The following is a 20,597-nucleotide window of genomic DNA, read 5'->3' on the forward strand; positions in this document are numbered from 1 at the left end:
CATAATATTTATTGGAAAGTGACACATTTAAACAACATTAATGCAGATTTAAAGGCTTTTGTTTATAACTCCTATTATTTTACATACGCCTCCATTACTTAAGAAAGTAAATGGATTCCAGTATATCAGTTTTTAAATAATAAATTTACAATTTAGAAAAAAATGCAATATGGAAAATGTGATTAATATTGGTATCATATTAATACACAATATATAACCAAACGTAACCACTTACTGTCGAATTGTACTGAGAGACATTGAGCGTCCTTAAATCACCATGGCTACCATTATGACGTAAAGCCAGATCAACTCAAATCTGAAAAAGCAATTTATTAATCATATATCATTTTTACTACCAGTAGAGGTCAAACATTGCTATTATGGTTCTGAAGTATTCCTGGCTTTATTTTGACATTGCCATGGCATGTAATATATAGTTTAGTTCACTACAGGAATTCATTTCATTCACGTTATCAACAATATTCTCCAAATGCTTCAATCATCAAGTTTCATATTTTTCACCTTAGATTTAGTTGTTATATGGGCCATACTATAACAGAGAGGTGCTAGAAGGACAAAACAATTGGACATTCGTATCTAAAGGATGTATTCTTCTGTGGTTTCAGTCCCGTTGAAGTCTCGTTTCAACATAGATCAAAAACGTTATGAGATTTTCAAATACGATTTATCAATATCTGTAGCATGTGGTCTGTAGCAAATTTTGTCAAAAAATTACATTTCTATTTTTAGTAGATTTTTTTACACAGCGATTTTAAGAAATGGCCCATTTGGCGGCCATTTTGAAATTGTGTCTTTTTTGGCTTTGAGTAGAGCCACCGTTTTCCCATTTTTTACTTAAATTGTTTTTACTTAAATCATCACCGCGTCAGCATTTTCAGCTGTATCGAGTTAATTTTTGCTGTAAATCTTCACTGGGTTCGTGTGGATTAAAATATGGAACATTAATATGTGAAATATTACACTTTTGTCACTTTATTTCTACATTTAATGGTAATTTGAGCACGTTTATTTTTTAGTCAAAAATATTGCAAAATAACAAATATTTAAATGGGGCAAAAAAGTAAGCACACGCATCCCATTTTTCTGCCCGATTTAGAAAGAACAACCTTCCCCTATTGATATGCGAACTATTGAAAAAAGTTTAATACCAGAACTTTTTCTATAAAGGGTTAAATTTGACAAAAATGGCTGAAAATGGTGCATTTTGGAGCTCAAAATTAAGGGGTAGGGGTAGCATATGTTGTTATTTTGAGAAAAAATATGACTCTTATTAATCATAAGTGGTATATTTTTAATGAAGACTACTTGAAAATAAATTCTACAAACATCCATACATATCAAACACCTCATTAGGGAATTATGGCTTTAAATTCTAGTGTATGTGGTCAAAACGGCTAAATTCCCATAAAATACACTATTTTGTCATTTTGGTATCTTTGAGTGACAATAGTTCAAAAACGAGCACACGGACATATGTTTTTTCTTCCATTTTCTTTCATGGTATGAACTCCTATTTCCAAAAATCTATATGAGAAAAAAAGTTTAATACAAGAAATTTTTGACTTCTCAAAGGAGTACATCCTTAAGTGTCTTTCGCTTTTCACTTAACCGACCGGGCTGTATCGCCGGCACGGACTTGAGAAGGTCTTGGATACCTTGCCTGATCACGTGGTTTTTTCCCAGGCACTCCGGTTTCCTCCCACTCGCGCGATTATATTTGTACATCCGGGTCATCGAAAATGTTTAAGTGTAAGTGATATAACTTGTTTCGATGTCAAACAAAGTATATATTTGAACACTGAATAGATGTGTTAGTAGACTTTAAAGAGATATATTATAGTCAGTTTTGATAAATAAAGTATCTCGACTTTTACATCAAATTAGGAAATAACATTTTAAGCTATTTAAAATCTAGCTTTCTGACTATAAAAGTCCAACCATACTAAGAGTCTATATCAAGGTTTTGCTATGTGCTTGTAATCTTTTTTAGTTCTTTTCTTTTAGATACATACATATTTCACAATAACATATCAGTCATCGTTAAAGTTTTACCAAAGCTTCCAACAAAATGTAAAAAGTAATACCGCGAAAATAACCATCTGTACGTCTGTCTACCTATGTAAGGTGAAATGTCTCACTGTAACTTACCAGCAATCAATACCAGCGCAGATTCCCCAATACAACTTTTTTTTTCTGCGGAGTCATCTGACTCAGAAAAGGAGCAGGAAAATAGGGGTATTATATAAAACAGTCTACGATTGATATCGCACCCTAGGTCATCTGATAAATACACAATTTTATTTATGCCTTGTAGAAACCAGTTTTACAAAACACGTAAGAGAAAGCATTTGGTAGTTTGAGTAGGTATATATTTCCTAATGTGCGTGTTATGTGGGTATGAGTGGAGTCGAATAGCGTATTTATTATATTACAGCTATTTTTACTAACTAAGAAGCACCTCTGAGAAAGGAATCTGGCCTTTTTTCTGCTCTGTGATACAGATGAAACCATTCGGTAGTATGATTAAGCCATTTTCTGGTCCAACGAAGGGATATCGTATCAGATTTAACCCGAGATATACGATGTAAACGATACTGTACAATACGACATGCCATGATGGACATAGTTATTCAGGAGGATTCAAACACAGCAAGGAAAATAGTCTCAAAATTCGTGTATCGCATGATAAAACCATATTATTCATTGGGTATGATATTGCGATATTTTAGATCTTTAAAAGGTAAGCGCATGATATTTTGTAATAATGATCCTGAGGTGCTGATCCAGGACAAATAGTAATGATACTGTATTGACAAACTGCACAAAAGTTCTCTCGTGAATGAAAATCCTTCAGGGTTATGCTAAGCGTTAGTCGTGATATAGAAACCATAGCTGATTTCCTATTAGTGATAAATAGAACTGGACAAGGCGTCTCCGCATCTATACCATAGCCAGAAACCAAATCCACGCGAGCCGCAACCTGCATGCATAATTTGTATCGTTTATGTCCTAGAAACTTGTGAGTCGATAAGACATGGGAGATAAGATGTCTTAGCTAGTGTCTTCCTTCTATTAGATAAAATAAAATGCTACGGGTCATTAAGGAGGAAAGTATCAGTGAATTTACACTCGGTTCGTGATGGTGGATGGAAGCAACGGTATGGGAATACGTGGGTACTCTCTAGTTTCCTAGCAAAGGCAGACGTTCATATATGATTAATCAGTCGGAGATATCATTCTGACACCCTCACGAAGAGAGTTGAACGTACAGCAGTCTAGAACTAAGATCTAACACAGAGGGATGATACCACCACAACTTAATTACTGACTACATTCACTTGGGTTGCCTCTTCTCTCAACGAACTTTTACCATGTTTATTACACACATACATCGGGTATACACTGGTAATGATCTATTCTAATGAAATGCATATGAATCGTCATCTCACGCCAGAGAGATGCTATATAACATGACCAGATGTTTCTTCTTCGCAAAAAACATTTTTTATGGAAAGACAATTGCATGTAGATTAACGTTTGTTTTGCACTGTATGATGAAGCTCGTCATGAGATGTCAAAGGGAGAGTATCATTTATAACATTCGATATGTAGTTTCTTTTGTGGTTTGCATTAATATAAAAATTAGATGGTAAACAGAAAATATATTGCAAATTCTGGGGAAACTGTATAACACCGTTCATAAATGGAACTAAGTTTGCATATTAACGTATTTCTTTTGAAGCATAGGGAAACTAAGCCCGAGTCTAACTGGCATGATATAGAATAAACTATATTAACAAAACGTGGAATTCTCTGACATCGTTCAGTATTTTTCTTGTTTGATGTTACTGAGTTAGTGCATGGCAGACTGTCACATTTATCAGTTCACTTTTATTAACACACGTTCATGTATATTGTGATACACCTTATTGATGCATTGTTTGTACTGTTTAGTTTAGATCCAACGCTGCTGTTTGTCATGCTGGTCATATTGCAAATGAAAATGGCGATTGGTCGTATTAGTTATGTACTACGCAGGTTGATTGCATTATGGAATGATACCGTTGTTCACATTTTTTGTGCCATTCTTTATTTATCATCTAAAAAACGTAATATTCATATTTTTAAAAAGTCAAATTTTCAAATCAATCCAATATTGAATTAAGCATTTACAATGCTATTCTGCACCAAATATATGCAATAAGCCTTTAGAACCCAAGACGTTGCGGTCATAGATATGTCAAAATGGCTGCAACTCGGTGGTCAGGCCAACATGATTTGTCAATGTTTTAAAATCGGTGTCTTTAATTTTCACACTTTCAGTCGGAATTGAACCTTATATTCACATATCAGCTCTACCAATGTTTACCAATGTTGTTGCTCTTGCTGCGATGAAAAACGAGGACAAGGATAATTATCTAGACCGTGAAAGCTGTTCCGGAGGATTAGCATAATGTATTCCTACACTCAACGATTCAATAATAGACTTTGAATATAAACACAGTGAATCCCAAAACAATACGTATACATATATTACCGTAGCTATTGCTATCAAATTTTGTACTTTTGTAACTCATACAGTTTAATGGGTATGCATTTTACATTTTGAAAACGCAAAGTCCTTTCATTGATTTGGATATTCGATACAGGCAATAAAACATTTGATCAGTAATTACTTGATAAATATCTTTCGTTTTATTCGCCCTACCAAGTAAATACGTCATTGGTATGTCTTTCTTCTAACTTTGAAGTTACTTATCTTCAGTGAAAAAAAGTAAATTTCTAGTCCTAGTATCTATCATATTGTTGAATTATCGTTCATAACACGATACACGTCGAAATATCCATCATTATTGTCAGGAATCACGCTAGTTGTAATAACACAAGATTTCCTTGATTTGCTTCTATACCAGATCGTTTGACGATAACGAACCTCAAGGCATTAACGTGAATTTCGTTTTGTAACAGGATATACAAATGTGTATACGTATATGATAATATTACAGTGAAAAATGATGTCCTTTAAATGGCCAAAATAATTATTACAGTATCAGACAGCTATAGGGTAGTATTGAGGGCGGATAAACACGTTTAACATTTCTACCTGAAGTGTTTGGATTGACAATTGCTCGTGTTGTTCAAATAGACGCTGAGTGAAAAGGGTGTTACTCGCAGGCATCATATTTTGATATGCGAAGAACCGACGGCTACCTCGGGTGACCGACATCAAATTAATTAACAACTGATTCTACAGTCGTTTTACAAAGGTCTATTTGCCTAAGTCCATTTCAGATCATTTATAAACTTTAAACCCTATGCTTCTAAACATTAGCTTTAAATTCAAAGTGATATTCAAATGTTTACTATGCAAATAATGATCTGCCGTATCCTTAGATTTCCTTGTGTGGCCTGACATGACTCGTGGGCTTGTTTGCCGGGGAAAAATGACGTGTGTAAAGGATTCTGGCCCCCGTCGATAAAGTGTTTGTTGAGGCTTGACCCGTCCGGTGGACAAATCAGCGTGACGCCAGTCTCTCAAATCCACATTGTCCTTTTATATGTTAACATAGAGGCGGAATGTGCGAGAAAACACTTGAGGCCAATCATACTGTGTCTAAATACACTTTGCTCTGCATACATTCAGGTTGCAACGGCAGGTAAGGGCTAGCGCTCTTTTGTACTTGTCACGGAGACAAACCTTTTCGTTTGAGACTGAAGCCCCTCCATGGTGTTATATCTGGGACGATAGAGTACTTCTCTCACGTAGGGATTCTGGTCGTCTGATCAAAACACGCCACCGTAGATGTATATAACAAGGGATCGGAAAGATTGATTACCCTAAATTGCCTCATTTCTTGTGTTTTGACTGCAAGCCTTGACACAAGTGCTTTGTCGTTGATTGTGGGGCTAGGTTAGGTCTCTGTTACAGTGACGGCTGCTCTGACAAAGGACCCCCGTCCCGCTGTCGAACTGATACCAGACTTATGTAATGGGCCTATATCACTTTCAGTAATTGTGCTTTACCAGGTCTCTGAATAAATATTGGCTTTATCTTGTAAAGTGACTTCTCAAGTACGTGAAGGGTGGCTATTGTGATTTCAACTTCCAACACTTTTAAAGCATCGTTAGACTCGATCAGGTGAAAGAAGCCTAAACATTTCACAGAAAATAACACCTTTACTTTTTTCACCACGATTTGTATCATACATTATATGTTGCTGTTCAAGATTATTCGAAATATATTCGATTTGTATTTACATCTGTGCTTCGTCGAAATTTTATTCAATACTTGAAAAGATAAATACTGCTTACAAATATTCAAGTTGATTGTTGATGGTGTTGACATGCTTTACAGATACTACTTCAACATATCCTTTATAGAAAATGAAGAATACGGAATCCTGTTTCAACAAACATGTTTCAATTAATATTTCAAAATCAGAGGCAATGGCAATGTTTTGGAAATGATCTAAAGATAATTGTCGTATTATGATGGAAAAGTCAAATTAGTTTCTAACTTATAATGAACATGTCAGTCTTGATATTTCAGCAATGAATCAACTCAGAGACCGCTTACTGGTCGGAACTATTTATTGACCATCCATTAAGTATCATTTACTTTCAGAGAAAAAAAAATGAAGGGTTTATATTAATCAAGTTATGTTGTTAAAAATTGGTGACTTAATAAAAAATATGGGGTTATAGGCTTTAAAAAAGCGTATATTTTAGTTGATTTTCTTAGAAAATGTTATAAGGTAGGCTTATATATATATGTGTAATCATTTTTTATGCGAAGACAATGCATGTTTTCATATCATTCGAGTATCATTGTGGATCTTGAAGCCTACATCTTGTAAATTATAGGCTCAAGAATTCATATATTATATCAGTAATCAGCGATCTGTATAATGACAAGGTTCTGATATGATTCATAGTGGGGATATGATTATAAAACATTATCATGTTTATGTAAATCTATGTGAAACCATCTGAATAAATCAGCAACACAGATCGACAATACACCAACTGTAACACAGAGAAATACTATCCCAAACAAACATATTTGTGAGATTGGCGGTGATACACTCTAATATTCGTCCTCTATCTCATCTTACGGAACACAGCAATTGTTAAGTTGCCTTTGAAATTCATCCATGTCTTTTTTATTTACAGCTTCCCCAATCGGGCCCCGGGTACATATGAGAACAAAGGGAGGTAATAATGAGGCTCCACAAAACAGGTGATGGATGCGTGAATTAGAGGTTACGACCATTTCTCCATGTGCAAGGTGTCCCGCGGCCGTTGATCGGCGTCACTGAGAAGCTCAATCTACGAAACTGATCCCCTGAATGTTTGAACTGTAACAACACTGTGGCGGGCGGTCTTTTGCTGTACAATGTTTGACGGCGATGGTTAGGTCAACACTGCCGCGGGGCTGTAAGATTTATACAGCTATAAAGCATAATTTGTAGTGTTACCGATCCAGATTTGAACTCTGTATAGGATCTATGTCCTTTATCGGAACCAGTAATTATGTTTTTATTTGCCCATGAATGCGAAGTGAAGCTTCGGATAATTTATGTACAACTGATGATCCTGAGAGTTAATGTGTTGTAACTACCCAGCAGGAAATTGCCGATTTTATATTCTGTCAATACCTAACTACATAGAAGTCATATGAAGCAGACAACATAGATAGCCGTGAGCTACAGACACAAACTTACTTCACTGCGGAAGAAATATATTTTGTTTATTCCAGATCTTCTGTCAGATCCTATACGTTTTCAATTCCTCAGAAATATTGCACTTTTCCGTAATAAAGCAATATATATGTATCAAAAGTGACGTTTATTTACGATGATAATTTAGTAATATACCATATCTTGTAACGTGAAGTCTGCAATAAATATCTAGCCAATGAGTCATAAATATCAGTCATGTGTTTTCTTTATTGAACGATTTAACAAAAACATATCATCGCCATTGAAATATGCCTACCTAAATTAGCCATAAATAGTATAACTGTTAATTCAACCAGTGACATGGTATACATCTAACATGACAAAAACAACGGGGTCTAGATGACAAGTATACATGTTTATTCGGTTATTAAGCGTAACTTATAACTTTTTTCACGTAGACCCTTTCTTTCTACAACAGCAATAGGTTGGCCACCAGTCTCTATAATATTAAAGTAACATCACTAAGATTTTATTAATATTTTTCTTCTCTCTGCGACAAGTCAGATTCCTAAGTTATAAAATAAGGGGAGATAATCTATAGTATCAAAATTCTGCTGAGGAGATCTTATCAATAACTTTGGCCAGTCTACAACGATTATAACGGTCAAAAATGGTATATCGAAGACCTAAAGATGCCCCACCGCCGACGGATTATAAACGAGACTCATCTTTTGAACAACAATTGTTGTTGACTCATGTTAATGTATGCCTAATTGACACAAACAGTGGTAATTGTGTAGAGGAAATTTTGTAACTGAAGAAAAATACTTATTCGTCTGCACCTGTTTTTAATAGTAAATACCATTCGTCAGCGGTGTAGCATCTTGTAGACACCTAAAACACACCTGGATAAAAGAACTAGGGGATCAAGAAAAAAAATCATTACTAATTTATTGACTGACAACCGTCCTTGTTTTATTCTTTATACCTAGGTCACGTGGTCATCTTTGCCATGATGGTTAAAAGCTACTCGACTATGCTCTGAAATACAACTATTCCTATTGGTTTAGAGTCGATATTTTGCATATATAAGTCCTCGGTTATTATCTCAATCTTCAAAGGCAGTATGATACCATATCCACCTCAAGAAACTTCTATAGCTGGTAAACATATATTAATCGAAAGAAGCAATTGTAGGTTTAGAGCATGTTTGATGACAACCAAAGGTTTTTTCTTGAAATCTTATCTTGCATTTTTACGATTGTGACCAAACCAATGGTGTAAAGATGTTGTCATGGCAAATATCAGATGGTGTTAATGATATGGAAGCTAAATCAGCTAATGTCCAGACAGCGGAAGATCATATGAAAATGAACGTATATGGGTTATGTAATGTCATTCTAAAAGCTCGTAACATTGATACCATAAGCAAATCTCTAGGCTTTATAGGATCATGTTGTTAAGGAAATGACTGATTCAATATATATATCGTAAACGTACAGTGTACCTATTTTGGCGCAATTAAATTATAACGTAAAATTGATTATTAATATGCTAACAAGGTGATGAACTCGCACATTTGTAGCAATGCTATGTTAAGACATACAGAAACTACAGTTTAACGTGTTCATATTTTAGCAGAATAAATGTTTTGCGCGAATACCCTAAAATATTATCACTACTACGAGGGTTTCAGTAAAGAAGGAAATATCACCTATTTATCATTTAATCCGCCTGTTATCCAGTAACTTCGCCCGTGTACTACTTTTTTTTTCATTTGCGACTAGTGTAACAAAATCTAAAGCGATTGTCATTGGTTGTGCCGGGCAGAACATCCATTTTGACGTCATGACAGAAACAAAATTATATCAATGACAATGACGTGGCGTCAGAATTCGATGATAGCAAGACAGAGTGTCGTGTGTAACAAATATTGACGTTGAATACCGAAATGTAGGTTATGTGATGAAAAACATCTTAGTATGCTGCTCATTTCATGTGGGATTTTATGAAACTAGTCGCCATGGATCGCAAAAATTAAAAAAAAAAAAAAAAAAAAAAAAACATTTTTAGGCTCGTTATATATATTTTTAGTCATAAAACAAAATAAACACTATTTCTGTGTTAATACAAGTCCAGTACAGATTTTACACAATTCATCGAAGAACATTTGCTGATGGTAGTTTGAAGTTAACAGTTCTAACACTATCCATTTTTTAAATATTCAAATACAAAGAAATCTAATCATACCAATAAAATTTTCGGTGTTTGAACGCAATGTATCACACACATAAAGTTAATGATAAATCATCGAAAACATCAATTTACTGGATACCTAAGATTTAAGACTTTGGATATAATACAGTCATATTAAATTCCTAGTGGAATTAAAATGAGATACAATGTATTAGACCGATTTACAAAACAGCAACGTTTACTGTAGCTGTTACAAGCGACAGATAAATAGCATGAATTTAGTCCAAGGGTTTCAATGTCACGAAAATTAATCCGACAGCAGAAGAAATTAACGATGTAATTTTCCACGCTAGTTTAAAACGATGACCTGTATGAAGATACCCTTGTTTTTATTTCTACATTTTGTTATTATTTAGAAAGCATAAATTCGATACCGTTTGATCTCCATAAATATGAGAATGCCAGAGGAGTCAGATTAAAATATCATCCTAGGAGATTTATTGTTTATATTTTTCTCACACGCTTTTTGTCAGAACTCGCATGCTGTGTATGACGCATGGTACACTTGATTGACCCTAGTTTCGTACTTTTAGGTTCGTATTTATATACTTTTCTTTATTCATTTATTAATTTTGGATAAGTGAGTTTTCAGACATTCAATGTGAAATAATGATAAAAAGGAAAAGAACAACAGTGCCAAATTTAATTTTCGAAAAATTGTTGTGGTGTGTTCAGTTGTATTGATCGCACTATTATATCAGATGCAAAATTATGAAGAATGAACTCGTCAACAGATATTTTGGAATATGCCCTGTGAACATCTGCAAACTAATCAAAACACAAAAAAAGATAAAAAAAAAACCCTCATTACATTAATCAATGTGATATTATTGTATGGGGTACATTTGCAACAGCTGATATTTTTCGATTGGTTTTTTTAGGAATATTAAGATATTATAAAGCCTTTTTCACGGGAAGCTTAAACAATAATTGTAAATAGTATAGGAAATGCCATTATCAACTTTATTTACTGTAACAGTACTTTAACTGATAACATAATAAACTTAGACAGTTATGTAAAATTTAATTAATTTTGTCTTGATAGATGTTGTTGCACCACCGCTATTGTAATGCACAATTACATGCCACATGCCCATATTGAAGTAAACACGTTTACGTACAGACATGCTTAAGCCTTTGCGAATTCAACTTGATGATATTGCCCGAAACGTTCATTGTCTTATAAGGGTTAGACCTTGTGTGACCCCAATCAAAAACGGTTGTTTCAAATTCACCGATCAAACATATGATAGCCTTAGATTGGTATGAGATGTGACGTGTTGGCTAGATATCAGAAGGAACAGAAGGAACCCGAATATCTTTGTCGACAAAAGAGCTAGACAACTGCTGAAAGTGATACCAGTAACGCGGACATTGGTGCTAATTAGCAAGAGATTAAAGAACGATGAAGAGAAAGGAGTGAGGTTAGAAGTGCATCGGTCCGCCCTTCCAGAGAATCTTCGAAACGACCTACCTTCGCTAGCTGATGACTTAACTTCTCTGAAATCATGATCGACTTGATCATATAAGAAATATAAAATGCATACATAATTGGAACATTAGGAAAAGGCGTGGCTAATGTCTGAGGATGTAAGGACTATATCTTTATTTTCCACTCATGAGGATGTTAAAATAAATAAGTATTCAAGTCAAACATTCACACTTTTGCCCTGGTTGCAATTTAGATGTGGAAAACGAATATCATTTTATTTTAATATGTATTAATTATCATGATTTAAGAAAGAAATATGTAAAACCTTTTTATTGGCGTAAACCATCTACGTATGTACAAGTTAATATAATTATTATGTTGCGAAAATATAAGTGATCTACGTAAATTAGCAAAAATTATATTTGAGGCCATGAAAATACTATCTCGCCTCCAATAATTTCAGTATAGTTATTTTAGTGTTGTATATTTAACCTGTAAGTTATGTAGCCTTTATATAATACACATTTTGGTTTCAATGTATAGTACAATTGTAACTTGTCTTTGATATTGTACTAATTACGATGTGATTGTATATATATGTATATGTGCGTATTTTGCACAATTCCAATAAGTTGTAAACTTAAGGAAATAAAAGAATTGAATTGAATATGAATATAAACCGCTTATTACATATACTTGTATACAGTATTTAAGTCAAACATTCACGCTTATTGATCTCTATGAATGTAAACCGCTTATTACATTTACTCGTATACAGCATTCAAGGCAAACATTCCGCTTATTGATCTTTATGAATGTAAACCGCTTATTACATATACTTGTATACAGTATTTAAGTCAAACATTCACACTTATTGATCTCTATGAATGTAAACCGTTTATTACATATACTCGTATACAGCATTCAAGGCAAACATTCCGCTTATTGATCTTTATGAATGTAAACCGCTTTTTACATATACTTGTATGCAGTATTCAAGTCAAACATACACACTTATTGATCTCTATGAATATAAACCGCTTATTACATATACTCGTATACAGTATTCAAGTCAGACATTCACACTTATTGATCTCTATGACTATAAACCTCTTATTAAATATACTCGTATACAATACTACAAGATGTACTTGATTCAAATACGAAAATTATAAAGTTTTCTGCTTTAATCATCATACCCGATGCCAATAGAGATTGGTCAATTTTATCATTTCAGTTTTGACGTTGCAAAGTACTAGTGTTATAATGCATTAAATGTTAACAAACAGTTTCGGTTAATTTAAATTATCATTTAAATCTTTAAATAGTCTTATTTTCAGAATGTATGTTCACACTATATGTAACATAAACTATATTTGTATGTGAGAATAATAATTTTTTATCAACCGCTGATATATAACGCTGGTGGAACATGACACTTTAACATAGCAAATATACCTGCTTTTCTTAGCAATATTCATTGTATAGAATATATATAGACATTCGGGATGGGGTTCAAAGCGAATGATATGTCTCGTTATAGTGAAAAGTCCGCAATTAACTGATTCAATAGATAGCGTGATATAGATAGACCCGAATGTACATTTTAATACCAAGATAAAATTCTTTGCTAACTGAAACACACTCAAATGCTCTTTTTTAATTATAAATAACATGCAGAAAATAATTAGGTATGTTTTGATTCCAGGCGGGAGATGGCTAATCATTCTCAACTACATTGGTTCTGTGCAGATTGGGATAATGCAACAGGAAACATCTGATGAAGAAGGATGTTGTAATATTTGTATTACGTGATCGTTCTTTTTAAAATAATTAAATTGCATTTGAAATGTAGAGGACACAAATGTGATGGTTCGATACATTTTAGTATGTACGACAGTTAAATATGGCATGTAAAATTATCTATCACCAATAATATAACTACAAAAACGTTATTCTAGTTTTAAAACAAATAATCATTTAATGCATTAAAACGCCATGTGAATTATCGTTTAAATAATTCGATATGCAATAACGGCATTGAAGTTGAAACTATAGATAGAAAACAAGGGAGGAGTGTGGTGGTAAAAAATCCGATGCCTCTTCACAAGACTTCATACTTGTAACGAGGCAAACAACCTGTGAATTACATGTAAAAAAAATACGCAAAGTGAGTCATCATATTTGAAAACTTGGTATATCATTTTTTGTATCGGATTTTGGAAGATGTGAATATGCAAGATATCCTTACGTCTATGAAAATGTGTTTTAAAAAAACATGGCCTGGAACAAAAATACTTTGTTTTATCATTTACAATAATAGTTCTGTAATTAATGCCTTAATCAACATACAACATAATGACATGGAGTTGTCTTTTCCTCCAATTATCACATCTACCATTCCAAGTATCCGGGTATATAACAACAACAAGTGTTTGGCTCATTCTATCCATTCTTTCTTTTCATCATTAACTTGATATTAACAGTTACAGAGACATGCTATTAAATGTATCAAGACTCACTGAAGGCATGCAAATCTTTAACTAAAGTGTCAAAAAATGTTGAGAATATGGCAATACAGTAAGTGAGAATATCAACCCTACTTTTACTGTGTATCGTATAGGCCACAGCAGAGCAATATCGTCATTATTTGATATTCATACTAGTCGTTTGTTTCATATCCTACGGATACGCCGGCAGCCAACACTGAGGTGCTAACTGCCTTTTTTCTCCAGACCCAGCCTCAAGGCGTTGGGAGGTCCTGTCGAAAGGTAATGAAAAAAGGCAAACGAGAACTATATCTTTCTCATCTGGGTAAGAAATTGACGTCCAATTAAATTTTATATTCATGACTTCGGCTCGACAAAAACTAAATATCTTAATGTTTCTTCATAAATTGTGATAACCAAAGCTTAAATCGGCGGAGTAAAAATTCGTCGAGATAGAGATCGGAAAGCGGTTAGGTATAGTTAAAGTGTCATGTACGGGAAACGAACCGGTAAACTGCGCGGCTGTTGTAGGTTTTCGTACTAAACACATACCCGAAACCTAATGTATTATGTGTGAGCCATATACCCATCACCCCAGCACACAAAACTACGGACACGACTATTCCGCCTTGGTGGTCTTCAGAAGCCTATCCGGGCCATAAATTTCCTCCACTCGCGCCTAGCGATTGACAATTGATATAGCGATGGTATGGGTACTCGCGGGCAGTGGACTTGACTGGGTATCTCCATGAGTCTAGCCTGAAATTTCATGTACCACATATAGAAGCGTAAATGTAATGTATTTGTGACAGCCTCTTAACAGTGAGTGTCTGACACTCAACCACTAGCTCTTTTGTTTTGAGTGTTCTGGTTCGCAAGTTTAACATGTGTCAGCAATGACCAAAAGTCGATGGTTCTCCCTCCAACCACTCCGGTTTACCATCAAAGCCTAGCAAGTCCCTACATGATTAGTGTTTCAATTGGGAAGTGCCGAAATGCATCAACCCAAACAAAAGAAATGCTATAATGTACTCTCTTCATGAAATTTGCTTTCAATAAGTGCTACATACAGGATCTATTCACATACCCACCTCCAATGAACATGGTAGTGGCATGTTTTGACGACAAACCTATTTCTGGTATATTAATATCTCAACTGCCCATTACATGTATGAAAACGCAAGGAATTGTAGTGAAATATTACGAACTAGCTCAGTCTAAGACTTATGTAAGCAGTACCAACTTTCGATTTCAATAATTTATGCTTTAAGATTATGTATAACAACTATTATGTTTATGTTAATTTCATCTTTTTTTTAACTTGTTTCCAATTTTCTGTAAACAACTTCTCTGTAAAGTAACCTAATTTTTCTTTCAATACAAACCAGTGTTCCATAGCATGAAGCTGCAGCATGCCTAGCCATCAAATACCTAATTTACATTTTCACTTGCACTGTTGCACCGACGATCTATATCCAGTGCACGGAGTCTCTTTTCAGGAGAAAAAAATTCTAAACCGGCAGCTAATCAGTATGCAGGACTACCTGTGTTATACCTGTAATTACAGGTGATTATCTCGAATCGCCGAGACCATAAATAAGCTACAGACCAACCACGAGGTCGAATTAGACTAACACTGTCCCATAATTGATAACTATCTTGTGCTTGCCGAACGGCATACCTGGTTCATATTCTCCCCAATGTGCGATTTTGAAATAAACGTTTTCAGCTTGTTTAACATGTTCAATATTTCTCTTTTCATTTGAATCCGAATTAGATTCGTTCCTCCAATATTTGTTGATGATATCTTAAAGCATTATCCAGAGAGTCAGCTGACGTCAGGGCACGTGATTTCGATAGAAACACTGGCAAGTTGTGTTTTATATAAGAAATTGATGAGGCGAAAAATGACAAGTTTCCAACTTAATGACGGGCCGGATGAAAACAATATCGCTTTAAACAAAACACTGGCAGCGGATTGGTTTAAATTTCGCTTTGATGTCGCCGCCTGTTTTATCTGTACTAGAAATATTTCGATAAGTGTGATGTTGTGTGTTTGACTGAGATGACATTCCTTTAGATAGTGCATGGTTTATTCAGAAGAGCTGTAATGTAGTATGTGCAAATCAAGGGAACGTTGATTTTACCGCCCAATTAAAACATTAGCGGAATCAATAGTACATGTAGCGTTAGATATGAGCTTAATAATGTAATTCATAGCAATAACTTTTAACTTAAAATAAATCTGTCAACGAAATGTGGAATATTGTAAAAGTTGTAGTATTCAAACACAACAAATGAAATAACGATGAAATACATTAAAATAAAAAAGAACATCATTTAATTTTTAAATATTGTTTTTTGATAACTGACCCGAATAGAGATAGGATTCAGATTAAAAGATATTTCTAATTCCATAAAAATACATATCAAAGTAAAACATTTAAAAATAAGAAAAATAAATGAGTGTTTCATGTAAGGTATTTAGTATAAGTAAAATATATATATTTACGTGTTTATTATTTTTTTTATTTCTTTTTTTTTTCTTTTTTTTTTCTTTGTTTACAAAATTAAACGTGTCTTTTTACCTAATTGATGAAATTGCAAGAAATTACATGTAATAAAAAAATCAATTTTAGCAGACAAGATAAAATAATATACTAATGAACAGTACATGAACATTTAACTGTCGCAATCACTGCCGAAAGTGTTGACAATAACGTCCTTTAAAACAACAGTAAACTTTCCCAGACATCAGAATATACAATCGGTAATTATCATTTGATACCATCAGATGTTATAAAATGCAATGCCTATCCGATGTCTGTCTGGACATCTGAGTACCGCGGTACAATTCAATGTGTAATTGTTTATATATACATATAAGTATTGATTACAATTATATCTAGTAGTTTATTTTACTCGCCAAATGTCTACAGACAAGGTAGATATTGGAGGAAATTGATACACCGCTCTAAGTGGGTGAACCGCTATTGATATGGAAATAGACATCACACGTGCTCCTGTGGACTTGTATATCATATTTAATGTCCACAATATCAACTATTCAGATAACCGATATTTACATTAATTTGATAGCATTTAGATTTCTTGTAGACTGTTTTGTGGGCTAATGGAGTCAAAGAGTTATTGAAACATACATAAATCGACACCGATTTAGGTAACAAAATCCCAGGTATAAAAATAAAAAGTTTTTGTTTTAGATAAGCATTGTATTTCTACACGTAGACGTGATAAAAAGCATGCTTAATTAATGAAAGAACATATTTTAAAGGACTGAGAGATAAGAAATATAAACATGGACTCCTCTTTCGACACAGGTATATCTTACCAAAAAAGGTCTCGGCTACAGTGTTGTTTTACATAGCACCGGTGTCGATGATATTCTACAGAAATCTAAACCGCATGTTGATTTCCACTGATTCCGAGGATAGGATAGTGTTACCCGTGTATTCCATAGGTAGACGTTCATGGCAGGGTATGTTTAAGTATAGAACAGATTATATTTAACCATGTAGTTAAATGTTCAATACAATATGTCGTTAGTATAAACTCACTTTCAATAATTAATTATTTTGTTTTCATGTTGTTGGTTTTTTTCTCTCCATAAAACAAGCTGCTTTATTCTGATATATGTTGAAATACTATTTAAGGTAGCATTTAAAACCACACTGCATTGAACAAAAACAAATATGGAGGTGAGTTTCGTGTAGTTTGTGTTAGTAGAAACAAATCTCTACGTGATATTGATTACATATGTATTGTCAATATATTTTCTGTACGTTGAATATTGTGAAAAAGGTCATTTTGACCTGTTATTTTATTTTGCCTGTGAGCTAAACATTTGACTGTGTGCGTATATTATGAATAATGAAATAAATTTCTTTTTAAACGTGTACTATTTATTTTTAATTTCCTATACGACCGTTTGTTAGAGGTTGAACATCTGAAAAATTCTTCTAGAAGAAATCGGCAGTATTCACATAATGTTCGAAAACGCGTATAAATAACAAAACAACAATCATTACTGGAATGCATAGAAATTAGGCTTCTTCCTCATAGATATCAAGTTAATATGGGCCGAAAATTGCGTTCATACTAAATACACAAACACATTTTATACAAAATGAATGTGGGGCAATTTATGTGCTGACTGTCTATCGTTAGACATGTAAATATGTTACCAAGTCGGTTTCCATGGGGATTGATAAACTTTCATTAAAGTAACCGCTCAACGAATCAAATGTACGAAATTTTATTCGGAATAGAAATTTAATATTATTTTTTTCCTATCTCGTGCTTTGAAATCGTGCATGAGTGATTTCTATTGGATCATGATTTCATTTACAAATTAGACTAGATTTAATATGCAAACCATATGCAAATACATGCAATCAACATACAAGGGACGTTTGCTAGGCACGCACCATAATGTAATGCAATACCAAGCTAAAATAAATAAACTTACACACACATTTCAAAATATGAAATACAGATCTAATCATTTATTCACATTTACCATTCAAAATGTCTGGTGTTTTTGTGGTCTGTAATAAAATCCGTCAATACAAGTCTCTAAAGCATGAAACAACTTTCACAAATCTTACATCACTGAAAAGTTTAAGTAAGCTTAAATATTTATAAAAATCAATTTAAAGGTTTCTAGGAAAAGCGTCAAAATTATATATCAACCGAAATTCGATTCACAAAACATTGTATTAGTGAAGGTAACGCTCTAAAATGTTGACATAAAATTATATTGAAGGAATCGGCATAATTGTATGCAACATATCAGGTGAAATAATAATTTATCATAAATATGAAACATATTATGATAATTAATATTTTACGAAACGTTTTGACATGTTAACCCGGAATAATTACTCTAAACTTTGCAGTGATTTAAAAAAAAAGATAATTATCGAATTTGGTTATTCATGGACATATCCTTTCCCCTAGAGCAACATAAATTACTTTTTAATGTTATGTTTATTTGTTTTAATTGATAAAAATAAGTTTGTGCTAATATTAACATAATCTTTGTTGTTTTGTCACAGATTCCAGAAGTCGTATCTGGTATGTCTTATAGGCTATTAAAACAATTGAAATGCGTTTACACGTTTGATTTACAGAGACATTTTACAATAGTTACTGGATAAATTTAACAGAACATCTTGTTTTGTCTGCATGTATGTTAGGTCTAATACTATTTGCAAAAATCATCGAGAAGATTATCATTGTATTTCAATGCCATACAGGTTTGGGTTTGGCACTGTTTGGTCTCATTTCCTATAGCTTTGACATGTGTGTGATATGAGGATAATTATTATAATTTAGTTTATACGAGTACATTAAGTATTATATTAAGGATAGAAAAAAAACACATATACATATATATTGCATAGTTTTCTATCAAAATGTGAATTTAATTTATAAAAAATAAATATGAGCCTTATAATATAAAAAAACATAGTTTTGTAGAATTTGCCATATGGATCTTATAGAGAAGGATTTGTTTTTATATTATTTGTTTAAATATAACTCGTAAATATTAAGTAATTCAAATATCATGCATGTTTCGCTACACCAAAATATATCAGTGCAAATATATTATTTTACGTGAACAATTTACGAACAATTGATCGAATTGCATTTTTTATCTGGCCATGTATTATAATACCCCTAATGGAGGAAGGTGGATGGTTGGTGGTCTAAGACCCCGTAGTGTGTGTCATCGTATATCCCTAAGTACCACCCTTCTCAAAGTCAATAACGAATGCTCAAGACAGATCTCACAAATGGTATAAACATAACTCGATACTATCGCCGGAGAGAACGCATGACGCCCATCGGGAGTCATTGTGATGTACGAAAAAATAAAGTTTAAAGAATGAACGTACAAATCAATGAATATTGTTCTTTGACCATTTACTAAGTGATATAAAATACTACTAAGTATAGAAATTATAATTTCAAAATCATTTTATATGACCCCTATGCATCCAAAATGTTTTGAAAACCTGACTTGAACTAGCTGAAGTTTCATTTAAGCCGATGAGTTTTGTGGAATACTTACAGAAAGAGTTTTATAATGTTGGAATGTTTCGGCCGAAGAAGCAGTATATAAGTTTGCAACTTTACATGACTGTATTTTATCGCAATCATTTATTAACCAAGGTGATAAATTGCTAGCAATTGATTCTATCTTATGTTGAAAAAGTATCTTAAATGATGCTTAGTGCAAGGCTATATTCCCCAAAGAAGAACGTATTTTATAGATATTCCACACTGACGATCATGCTTTCTTTTTGTGCTGTTCGAAGTACAGAAATACTCCAATGTTACAGGCCTCATTTTTGATGATCTTCATGTGAAGATATGAAGAGTTTTTTTATCTGAATAGTTTACAATCTTCACTAAAACTCAAATACAGATTCATCGATAATTAAGTTAAACAAGAATAATGAATTGATATGGTGTTTGCATGCATACTTGCCTTTGTTGCTTGTTGTGAAAAATTGAAGATACCAAAGTTGAAATAAGCATTCAATTAATATGTATCCTTTCTTTCGAATCCAATATGTAAAATGTAAATCAATATACCATGCATACATATATATACATGTACATGTACTAGGAAATATGTTGTAAAATATTTTCTTTAAATCGACAAAATATCTCTCAACGTGTGTGTCC

At 33.3% G+C, this 20,597-nt stretch overlaps 1 long non-coding RNA gene across 3 annotated transcripts in view; it reads right to left on the reverse strand.

The window, feature by feature from the left end:
• The window catches only part of LOC138317937 (uncharacterized), a 33,384-nt gene that overhangs the window by 1,743 nt on the left and 11,044 nt on the right, over positions 1 to 20,597 (reverse strand). For all 3 annotated transcript variants that reach the window (XR_011207828.1, XR_011207826.1, XR_011207827.1), the window contains exon 3: positions 236 to 316. This is a non-coding gene — a long non-coding RNA (uncharacterized lncRNA). The remainder of the gene's footprint in view (positions 1 to 235; positions 317 to 20,597) is intronic.

The sequence above is a fragment of the Argopecten irradians genome, chromosome 3 (genome assembly GCF_041381155.1).
Source record: "Argopecten irradians isolate NY chromosome 3, Ai_NY, whole genome shotgun sequence".
Taxonomy (NCBI): Eukaryota; Metazoa; Mollusca; class Bivalvia; order Pectinida; family Pectinidae; genus Argopecten; species Argopecten irradians.